The sequence below is a fragment of the Cryptotermes secundus genome, unplaced genomic scaffold (genome assembly GCF_002891405.2).
Source record: "Cryptotermes secundus unplaced genomic scaffold, Csec_1.0 scaffold1025, whole genome shotgun sequence".
Classification (NCBI taxonomy): Eukaryota; Metazoa; Arthropoda; class Insecta; order Blattodea; family Kalotermitidae; genus Cryptotermes; species Cryptotermes secundus.
Genome location: NW_019730118.1, coordinates 1,179,402 through 1,191,962, shown reverse-complemented (window position 1 = coordinate 1,191,962; position 12,561 = coordinate 1,179,402).

The following is a 12,561-nucleotide window of genomic DNA, read 5'->3' as shown; positions in this document are numbered from 1 at the left end:
ACTGTATTTAACAAAATACGAGAAGCAGCAATTTGAATGTGCATGAACTGTGATATTTGTGCTGTTTTCTTATGGCTTTCTGACGCATGCAATGCGGATTTTGCACTGTTAATTTGCAACAAAACGTGCTTATATCTAAACCAGGGCGCAGTTCAATGGAATACACACATTTCCACATTTCCATCTTCTATGATGCAACCTCATTCATGTTTATTAATTTATTTAGAATTTTGTTAGAGATTAGTCATATCCGAAAAGTGCTTGTTATAATCTTGATGAGATTTGGATGTCATATTAAAGCCTCCTTTGTACGATATACCGTCTTTGAAAAAGTCTGTAGTCAATTTTAATACGAACTTCATGTGAAGGAAGGGCTGTATTGAAAGGATACAAACTAAAATTAAAATTGTTGGGTTACGTTTAGTATAGACTACAGTTTTTAACCTAACTTAAAACACTTTAGCAAGTTCAGAGGAAAATATACGAGTAAAAGGAAAAACAAATACAACGCTGTGTAAAAAAAAAAGGGGGGGGGGCAAAGCTATCACTGTAACAGGCCGTGAAGGCCCATAGGGTTGTGAGACCTCGCGGCTCCCACATTTTCTCTAGACAATCGACTCACAGATGGCGGTGAGGTTGTCAGCCTTACGCACCGGTCGCCTTTTACCTCCCCCACAGGAAGATTCTTGGTACTCATTTCTATTAGAGGTTGAGTCGATCCCAGGACAATAGTGCGGCTGGAAGGATTAGGTAAATTGAAAAATTCCACTTCATCGGGACTCGAACACGCGACCTTCCAACTTGTAGATAGTGTACTCCGTTGAAAGTAAAATGACATTTCGGAGGAACATGTTCGCCTCCATCTTCAGGATTGAAGAGTAAGCCAGGTAAGGCACTGAAGATAGAGGTGACAAGTCTCTCCAGAAAGTCTGTCGACTGTCAACTGATTAAATGCGTTACGAGTATATCCCAGAAGATATAACTCCTCATAACTACCGCTGTCAGAACCTTAGAGCCAACACAACTGAGCTAGTTCTGTGGAGCTGATAAACTCGGAAGCTAATAGTTGTCAGCTAGTCAAGATATTCCCCGGTTTCAACTGAAACTGAGGGCGTGAAAACAAGTATAAATTCAATCATTGGTATTGTGAAATATACCTAGCTTTGACGGTAGAATTGAAAGTAATCCCTGGAGTCTTTTATGCCTGAATTTTCTTTCTGGCGTTTCTCAGTCCACATGTACTCGTACACTCTATCAGTAGTCGAATTATTTAGAGTTGAAGGACGATTAAAGATGGCTACTTAGGAGAAGGGTGAATATGTCATCTCATGTAAGACTTGAGGTTCTCATGGCGGTGACTTTGAAGAAAGTAGTCTTCTTGGATGTGGCACCGTGTAGATGTGGTATTAACCGACGTTTTGGAGGAACGAATCGCCTCCATCTTCAGGGCAGAAGGTCTGTTTGCACCTGTTCTCACTGTCTCTTCGCTTGTGGATTTTCTTATTTTTTTCTACCCTGAAGATGGAGACGATACGTTCCTCCGAAACGTCGGTTAACACCACATCTACACGGTGCCACATCCCAGAAGACTGCTTTCTTCATGTCATCTCATGTTTTAAAGCGTTGTCTCGACATTTTTGAGACTAAACAGCGGATTGCCGTTGACCCAAATAAAGGCAATGAACCGATGTGGTGAGAAGGAACAGATGAGGAATGAGCCTGCTCGTGATGTGATTACAAAGCGAGTTCTTTGTTATGATTGTGATAAATATTAATGTTTCATGAGAACAATACTTCCATGAGCAACTGAAACTCAGCTCCATGCAGTTAGTTAGTTATCTAGGGCCGCGCCATAGCCCAAGCCGTTAGTCGCTGGCTTCCCACCTCGGCGGCCCGGGTTCGATCCCGGGTATGGTCAAGTGGGATTTGTGGTGGACAAAGTGGCGCTGGGGCAGGTTTTCTCCGAGTATTTGGGTTTCCCCTGCCAATCTTCATTCCACCAATTGCTTCACACTCACCCTCACCTGTCATCTGGGGCTGTAGTCCCACCCCACTAGCAATAAAATATAGTTATCTTACAGATAGTGAACTAGATAGGCTCTAATTAAGTCAGTTATCGTGTAGGAAACTCACTAGTCAGCTAAAGAGTCAGTCACGTGGTTAAATAACTGTCTATTCAGCCTGTTAGTTTGTTAGACTATTAGTTAACTCGTTAGCTTATATTTCTTTATTGTTTATTAACTACTTTCTCAGTAGCTAAGATTATACAGGGTCAAATCATAGAGTGGCCGGTCACGGTAGCCCTAAGGCATGTACTGCCTTCGCTCGCTCGGAAGCCGTGATCGTTGGTTCGAATCCCACACAAGACATGGATATTTCATACGTATTTGTGCTTTTCTGTGTTTATTTTTTCCTGTGTTTAGATGTCTTGCGAGAAGCTGACCACTCGTCCAAGGAGTCCTACCGTCTGTAAAATGATCATGAAACTGAAAAATCAGAGGCCAGGGCCCAAGGGGGCTGTAGAGCCAGTGAAAAAAGATAGGGTCATTAGTAAATAATGAACTGGAAAGGATTGGTTGTGACCTCATTAAAATAATACCCCGAGTTTGCCTAGGGATGAGGAAAATCACGCATCTCCTCGATTAAGAAACAGATCCCTTTGCCAAGATTTGAACACGGCACCTCCCGAATATGAAGCAGGAGTACGCCCCAGTTAGTCACGACGTTCGATAATTAGCTGCATATTTTAACGCTAGATAATCTTTTAATTAGTTTGCCAGCAGATACGTACTTACCTAGACACTAGTATTCAGTCAGTCGGTCAGTCTGCCAATCAGTTTTATCCTACCTCTGACGATTTGTCTTGTAGCTGAAGAACCGCTATTGTCGTGTGGGCTATCCATTAGCGAGGGACAGAAATTGTAAGCTGTGGACGTTTTCTGCAAGAACTTCAGTTAATTTGCAGCAATTTGACTTCACCAGGATCTGTAGCCGTAACAGATGAGTGGAACTTTTCCATACTACTGGTCTACGTAGAATTTCCAACGATTAAATTAGATTTGTGAGTTTACTTCCCGAAGTCGTTACAATTTTATTTATGCATCCTTCAGTCTCTAGCAACTCGCTGTTAAGGCCACAATGATTTGCCACTGTGGTCTGCTGTTCATCACACCCAGAAATAAAGTAATTTTATTTTACACGTACATTTTTCAAATGGGATCTTCGCAGAGTTATGATATTAATTTACTGCAGTTATAAATCTATTTATGCGTCTCTTTATGCTTATTAGTCTTGTTATGTAAAAAGTAAACTGTAACATTCGTAACATATACTTAATACTTTTACTGATGACAGAAACTGTTATCTTGTGTGATGTATGTTATTTGTGTGTTGTGTCTTATTGTAAAAAACACAATTTCCAGTTTAAAANCCCCCCCCCATTAAATTTTGAATGAATTCACCGGTATTCACGAAAGTAAGTAGTATTTTTTATTGCGAGTGCGGTGGGACTAAGTCCCTTGTACTGCGGCCACTTCTGGCCTATTGTAGCAGCCCTAGATTATAGATGAGGCTGATTGTGGGGCAATTGGCGGAATGAAGATTGGCAGGGGAAACCGAAGTACTCGGAGAAAACCTGCCCCAGCGCCATTTTGTCCACCACAAATTCCACTTGACCAGACCTGGGATTGAACCCGGGGCCGCCGTGGTGGGAAACCAGCGACTAACCGCTTGAGCTATGGCGCGGCCCAAAGTATGAGTAGATAGTAACTTCGTGCAACTGAAGGCAACTCACTCTGATCGTGTGCTTTTAATTTCCTGCAATATGTAACATCGACATGGAGAACTTGCAAAATAATGAGGTGAAGTAACATTAATACCTTTTGAAATGGAGTCTTGTAATGATGTATGGTACTAGGTCTTAAAGAAATTTACATCTGTTGTTTTGCAGTACTGTATATTTCCTTGTTATCTTTCGCCGAATTAACCTGGTATCAGATGATTGAATGTCTGTGCGAATCTGACAGGAGTTGTCCAGTGATTGAGGTGGGCTCTTTCTAAGGGACCGAGCTGAGTAGGTGTCTTCACCCTCACGTGAGGACGGAAGCAGATCCAGTTTCCGAAACGTCGTGTTTTATAGTTTCTAGAATACAGTCCAAAAACCCAGTAATTCTGAACAAAATGGGGGCTGAAGGTGGAATTTGTTTTCGGTCTGACGGCGATCACCAATGATCCATTGCATCTATACAAGCAAACTTTGGTACGGAGATAGATTATAAACCTACTTACATATTCGTCATCAAACATAATTTATAAATTTACAACATATGGAGATGGTGCGAAAAGTCGAGGTTATGTTCAACGAATTAAATGCAGGACCTATACAAAGCCTATATTTAAGGAATAAGTTCTCATCAAATAATATTAATAATTATAACAAAAATAGCAAGAGTCATCATGACTAGGCTCACGAGTCCAGCCAGTTAGCCCGCGGGATAGGTTACCTGTCGTTCCATTACAAATTTGCATTACCTAAATGTGACACTGCCGGTCACGGTAGCCGAGCGGTCCAAGGCATGCACTCTCTTCGCTCGCTCGGAAGCCGGGATCGTGGGTTCGAATCCCACTCAGAGCATGGATGTTTAGTGTGTATTTTTCTGTGTTTGTCTACAGGTAGAGGCCTTGCGACGAGATGATCACTCGCCCAAGGAGTCCTACCGAATGTGTAAGATCTAGTAAACCGAAGTGAAACGGAGAGTTTCATGGAGGCCCAAATTGGGGCTGTAGCACCACAGAAAAAAAAAATGTGACGCTAACGACGGGAGACGGGTAGAACCAGAAGTTTCTGCGATTGGAAAGTAAGCACAACTATTTACATCTGGAGCACCTTGTTCCACTTTAGTTTCAAAAACATTTGAGTTTAAGTACAACAAGAATAGATCGCTTTTTAGTAAGCGTCAGTTTTATAATTTTTAAGTGACAAAAATGTCAAAGTTTCTTACTTCTTTCATTTTATTCACTTTCTGTGGCCTAAATAAGCACTAAAAATATTAAACCAAATTTGCTTTTCTCCGGAATTTTAATGTAAATAGGACACATGTCACATACACGGACCAGAAATAAATTCACATGGATTGTTTCGTGTAGACACCTAATACAAAATTTAATTTAATCGTGTTCAGTTGTTCCGCAAAACAAAAAAGGGTATCGAATAACAGAACGTATAACATTTTCGTATGTACGTGTAGATAATTGTAACAGGTCATTAACCTATGATTTCTTCACGTCTGCTTGATTTCTGTTCCGCGTGGAGCCGTATTTGCAACTCTGGCCTGACAGCTGGAGGTTAGGAACTGTCTCAAGCCCCTATCACTTACTTCATTAAGTAGCCATTAGGTACAAATTTCATTGTATTGTCATTCTGCTGTGGACAGTATCTACTCTGAATCAGACGTTTAGTGAATACAACTCAGGTAACTTGCAATTTATGTAGCGGTGCTGTGCTGTGTCCAGTGGTGGGTTGGTGCCGATCAGTGTGCCGGGCGGTCTAAGGCATTGTCTTTATCCGCTCGAAAGCTGGGATCGTGGGTTCGAATTCCACCCAAGTCATGGATGTCTATGTGCATTTATTCTGTGTTCGTGTTGTTCTGTGTGTATGTAGCGGTCTTGCGACGGGCTCGTCCCCCGTCCAAGGAGTCATATCGACTTTGTATAGATCAAGAAACTGAAAAAGCTGCCAAAGTCCACATGGGCTGTAGAGCCATAGATAGATAGATGGTTGCAGAGTGATTAGTGAATAATTAATTGGAAAAGATGTGTCAGTCGCAGTGTGACTTTGACTTTGACTTGGACAGAGGAGTAGTAGAGAGTCCAGTTGAGAACTCAGTTCTGTGCGGGAGGCTGTGAAGTAAAGAGTTAGTTGCAAGAGTGCGGCTGTGAAGAGAAGACTTTATGTGCAGTATTTGGAGTGTGTAATTCAGTGAGACCTTACAGTTCCTGCATTATAAATCCGTTGTCAGGAAACGGATCGTAAGGCGTCGCCATTGTTGAGCAATAACCTAGCAACGACTAGTGTAAGCAGACGTTGAAGAAATTATTTATGTATTAGGGGGCCCATACACGTACGAGTCTGGCTCGCGAGTTCGACTCGGCTCGGGTTCCAATAAGCCAAACTCGTCCGTGTGTGGTGAAATTAATCCGAGCCCGGCTCCTCGCCGAGCCAGACTCGCGAGCCAGACTCGTACATGTATGGACCGCCTTATAGTTACAATAATCTTGAGAGCGTTACAATAATTTGTAGTTATGATTGATGAATATCCAAAAAGATCGACTCACCAATCCAAACCCCGTCTACTAGTCACTAATACACATGACAATACGTATTGCAAGCCCCAACAGTTTCATGTTCTTTACCTTGAGACACCTTAAGCAGGTTTTCGATTGAGAGTGGCTGCCCCTCGAGTCAGTGTTCGTTGCTTTGCCTCGAAAAATCGATACCATGTTGCCGCGCGCTGCAGAACGAACACTGCCGCCCTCGAACTTGGCGCGTGTCGAGCCAAATCGGAGCGGTTCTTGTCCCGCGGCAGACGGACTTCTGTGTGCTGTGCTCTTTCAGTTGAGGCAGTCTTGTGGCGTTCCGGGGTTTCTTTCGCGGCAAAATGGAGAATGGAGATTGTTTAGTCCTAATTTCTCCCCCCCCCCCTTGGCACTACAGCCCCAGTGGGCCTAGGCCTACCTCAATGAACTTCTCCGTTCACTTCGGTTTTTCTAGATCTTACACATTCGGTAGGATTCCTTGGGCGGGTGATCAGCTCGTCGCAAGGCCGTCTAGTCCTCATACAGCTTTATAAATCTAAAGAGGTGTTGTGGAATTCAAAAGAACTAACTATTTAACAAAAGTATTAGCGAGAACGCATGTAAGGACATAGGAGACGAAATGAAAATGCCGGTTCAGGATTTAAAAAGAAGATGACAACTTTATTGGCTTCATACAGAAGAGAAAAGTCCCAAATTAAGAAGTCTCACATAATTCACTCTTGGCTCGATCCACCGAGGTTATGTGTTCGAATTCCGATTATGATATTCACGTAAAATTTTTAACTGTATCTTCCACAACTTCAAATGTAATATCTCGCATGTTTATTTCCATATTGCATTCGCTGATGCTACAATTCCTTCATCCAGCAACGCACTCTTCGTTTCGGTTTCTTTATCTCCTCGCTAATGTTGAACATGAACATGAAAGCAGCCGCTACACATGCAGTGTTCATGGTGATCTCGAGAGTACTGAGGAGCAGAGGCTGCCGACATAACCTCAGAAACTGTCGCTCTCGATACACCCAATAATGTGGCAGTTTTGTTCACAGATGCTCAAGCTAAACGCGTACCAACAATCTGTCCTCTTTCAAAATCAGACAAACCTTAAATTTTCCGATTCTTTCACAAGGACTGTCGCTCAACACAATCACTAATGCACTTACACGAGCACTACAGAGTGAAAACAAACGGAAGAGAGCGTTCAGTGTTGTCCACTGAAATTATTTCAATGTACCAAACAGAAACAAATTATATTTCTAAATTTCTTAGTGTTTCCATTATTTTGTCCACCTCTGTACATACATATACATAAAACCATTCCTGCGCTTAAGCACAGGAGCTGATATATGGCTTCACGCATCCTTTATCGCGGCCCTAAATTGAGGGGTATGATGTACTTCACGTTCCGACCACCCTAGCCCTCTTCTCTTTGGGTAAGCGGCTATGTGGGTCGCAGAGCCCGTCTGAACGTTACCGAGTGCTAGGAATCCTACAGTCAGGTGCCTTCAGACCTATACCCGGTTCCTTTTTATCGCTACGGACACCGAAAACTTGTTAACAGTCAAATTTCCACATCTGCTGGTGCCTTGTGTGTTTCGACCTTGAGACTAAACCCGAACTTGAGAGCAGCGATAAACATGTTTGAAAAAAAAAAACACAAAGCTCTGAGGCAATATAACAACTTCTTACGGCTGTACACAAGATTGCTAATGTGGACCTTGAATATAATAGAAAAGGAAACAGCAGTTGGGCTCACAAATAAAAGTCCAATTATCTGCAGAGAGACTGAATGGTTTGTATATACCTGACCGGATTAGTTTCGAGTCCTGATAGCTACGCTTGAACTGCCAACTGTGGCCCAAGAAATCCAAAGAGGAAGGCCGTGGATAGGCGCGATCAATTTAACTTTATTTTGCATGATGAAACCGCCTGTTGATGCAAAGGAATGCGCTGAAATTCTGAGTGGAAACTTCATTCCACAAGATGTGAGTCATACGCAGCCTTGCACGGACTAATGTGCCTAAACAAGTCCTGCTAATGTTGAAAACGTTTTTATGCTTAAATAAGAGCTGGAAGGTGCACTCCTGAGACAATTTTAAATGCGTTACTTCTTTTTTTTTTGTAGTTCTTCATTGCCGTTCATTTATCACACAAACAGATTTAAGGTTGTAAGATTTGAGGTTTTAACGGCGGTGACTATGAAGAATGCCGTCTTCTGGGATGTGGCGCCGTGTATATCTTGTATGAACCGACGTTTTGTAGGAAAGTATCGCCTCCATCTTCAGGGTAGAAAAATCCGCGAGCGAGAAACCAGCGAGAGCAGGTGGTTGTCCTCGTTCGCGGATTGTTCTACCCTGAAGATGGAGGCGATACTTTCATCTGGAACGTCAGTTCACACAATATCTTCGCGGCGCTACATCACAGAAGACGAGATTAATTCAAATCTAAGGCTAGGCCGCGCCATAGCTCAAGCGGTTAGTCGCTGGCTTCCCACCGCGTCGGCCAGGGTTTGATCCCTGGTCTGGTCAAGGGGTATTTGTGGTGGACAAAGTGGCGCTGGGGCGTGTTTTCTCGGAGTACTTTGGTTTCCCCTGCCACTCTTCATTCCACCAAATTCTCCATCATCATAATCACCTGGGGCAGGCTACAGTAGGCCAATCAGTGGCCGCTGTGCCGAGTGGACCCAGTTGGACTACACCCCCACTAAGCGAATAAGGTTTCCAAGCTAATTACAGTATAAATCTCACACTACATAATCAAAACGATTTTTTCTTGTATTCGACATGTTTAAATATTTGTCATATCGAAAAAAAAATGTTTCAAATATAAATGAAAGATCTTAATGATGTCCGTATTTAAATCTCTGTGAGTTTTACATGATGAGCTGTTTTTGAAAATATCTTCAATTTACAGTTGTACTTCATGTAAAGTAATTGTTATAGGGGGTGATATGAACCAACTTTATATTCGACCGATAATTTCTATGCAGAATTTTAACGCGAAATTTAATCTAAGTCTGTCGATTATTTTCGGAGGCGAAAAATACATAAGTTGATCTAACTACAGACATTTCCCCCCCCCCCCGTTAAGTGTTCGGTTATATTACTTATGCAAAGTACGCATAAGCTTTTCAGTGTGGATACGTTTTCTACAAGACAAGACTTAAATAGAGACATAACTGTAGATACTGCAGTTCATACCCAGTTTGAGAAATATTTCAAAGATTTTGAATTTAATAAATCATTTTTTCTCTCTTTTCGAAAACGTCCTTGTCCTGATTAATATTTTGGAGACGTATTCCCAGGCATCGTGGGGAAATTATTTGTCACTTACTGTATCTCTGAACTGTACAAACTTCTATATCAAAGAATCGAATTTAGAAGTAGAGATGTCGCCGACTTTTGTCACTTGATTTCAATACTGCGAGTTCGACGCTGATTAGGCTTTTCTTGGGTTTGGCACGGAGTAGAATAATTCTGCAAATATTTTCCGCGAATAAAAACTATGAATGAACGGAAGCACCTAACCACAACTCGCTAGAGATCTAACGTTGCCCTAATGCCAAGCAAAATAGAAGTTCTACTACCAGATTTACGATAGCTGCTCAATTACGCTACAAAATTACGTTTGTAATTATGATATATAAGCTCGGTCTCGCCTCAGCGTTAATAATCTGGTCGTGTAGTCGTCTAATGTTGGTCTATCTAAGGCTCTGCAGTCCTTGTGGACCTTGGCCGTTTTTTTTTCAGTTTTTTAATCTATGCACAGTTGGTAGGACTCATTGGACGGGATATCAGCCAGCAGCAAGGCCGCTACCTACACACAGAATAAACGCACGGTCATACATGTCTCGAGTGGGATTCGAACCCTCGAGTTGGCGAAGACGATTCATGCCTTAGACGGCGCGGCCACTGTGATCAGTACCTGATTTTAGTCATAACGTCGAAATAACTTTCACAGAGCTCACTAAAAGCACTACATACTTTCCGCACAGAAGGTTACATGTTTGTTCTCAAAGATAATATGACCCAAGAATTTAAGCAATTGGTGTAATGGACAGCGTTGTTTTTGTAATAGGTGCAGAAGAGGTTTACACGTATATTTGTCAGCATATCTGAGGTTATAACTGCAGTGAATATTAAAATTAGAGCAATCGAGGATGTGACTCCATGTTGTATGGTCGATGGTAACCAAAGTTTCGGAGAAATATACTGCTTCCATCTTCAGGTCAATCCTGAAAATAATAATGAAACCTACGCCGCTGGGTGTAAACCTAGAGTCCAGCAAATATAATATAATTTTGATTTTCTTTTGCTTCTCTCCGACCATCGCCTAAATTCCAGTGTTGCGCGGGTGGAAAATGTCAATAAGACCGGATAATAATTAGAAAATCTGCAGCTGGGGCAAAATTCCGAGTCCAGGACAGAGAAAATAAGTGATCTAACATAGCCACCCTATACAGGTACGTAGCGCTAATCGATACCCCAGCAACACATCGACTCCCCAGTCTGTTCCGAGATCGATGAGTGTAACTCCTTGGCACAGTAACAACTGAGACGATATTTATCACCAGGGCCCGGATTTTGATGATATGTCATTTCTTTTTCCCCCTTGTATTCTATGCGATTCTCTTAAATGTATAAATCTCGGATATGAGCTGCTGGTTACAGAAATGTAAATTTTATAAGTAATATTTTGTCATTTTTTGACATTTTTAGGTTTAAGGTCATTTTTGGGGTATTTTTTTTTTACTTTTAATGGTATTTATTGTCATTTTTGGCCATTTTAGGGAATTTTTCTTCATATGTTTTCTGAAATGTGAATAACATGGAAGCGAAGCGTTCTTTCTTCTCTACTTTAGGTCATTTTTCTGGATTTTTTCGGTCATTTTATAGGTCGTTTTTGGAATATTTTCAGGTCATCAAAATCCGGGCCCTGCATATTACATTTTTTGGGTCATATTTTAGGTATTTTTTCTGGATTTTTTCGGTCATTTTATAGGTCATTTTTTTAAATATTTTCAGGTCATCAAAATCCGGGCCCTAATTATCACAGATCTCTTCTTCATCTCCTCCACCTTCAACTTTTATGGATTTCATGTTCAAGTTAAAAATTAATATCTGAAATTATTAACCTTTACACGTTATGTAGAACCCTTGGACGGGTGATCGGCCCAAAGCGAAGCAAAGAGATGCAAAGGACAACACACATACATAGGGATAGATATTCATGTACTAACTGTGATTCGAACCAGTGATTCCTATATTCGATTGGTCGAACGCGTATACTCTTGACACCTCAAGGGAACTATGATGAGATTAAATGTGTTTGGTGAGGCTGTAATATTTCTTTCACAGTTATAAGGTTTGAGGAGTTAACTGTGAAAAAGATTATTGTTTTATATGATTTGAGATTCTCACACCGATGGTTATGCTACAAGCCGGAAGGTCGCGGGTTCAAGTCCCAATAAGGTCATTGGATTTTTTTCAGTTGACCTAATCTTTCCAGCCGCACTATAGCCCTAGGGTCGACTCAGCCTCTAACAGAAATGAATATCAGGAATTAATTAAAGAATTTTCCTGGGGAGTAAAGCGCGGCCGGCAAGTAAGGCTGACAACCTTACCGCCATCTTTGAGCCGATTGTCTAGATCAGTGGTTCTCAACCTTTATGAGATCGCGGCCCAGTAAGTTCTCTTTTTATAAGACGAGGGCCCAGTCTCAACAAATTTACTCGTAAATACCTTTCCAGTTTTGTTAAAGTTCATGCATTAAGCTAACGTAATAATAGCAAATAATTATAGCATAATCATAAAGAGTATTAGTACACTTATGTATACGGCGTGGCATGTTGACAAACATAAAATTACATTTAAATTAGTTATCAATCACTGGACTAATGAAATCTTGTAGCATTTTGCAGTTTCCTCAGACCAACATCATTAAATTAATTTGTGCTAATTTTCATTGACATATCACATGCTGATCACCAAAAACTTATGTTATTCAGCGTAAAATTGATTATTGTATTATTAAATTGATTTTAATGATGTTGGTTTGGAAAAACCGGCAGTGAGAAAATTATTTATGTATTGTAACTCACCATAGAAGTCAGCTGAGTAGGGGAAGAAGCAGAAGAATGTCAACTTGCCGGCGAAACACTTATTATCACATACACGCGCCAAATAATTATGTATGTAAAGTATGTAATTTGATTAATAAAAAGTACGAATCTCTCAATTCTAAACA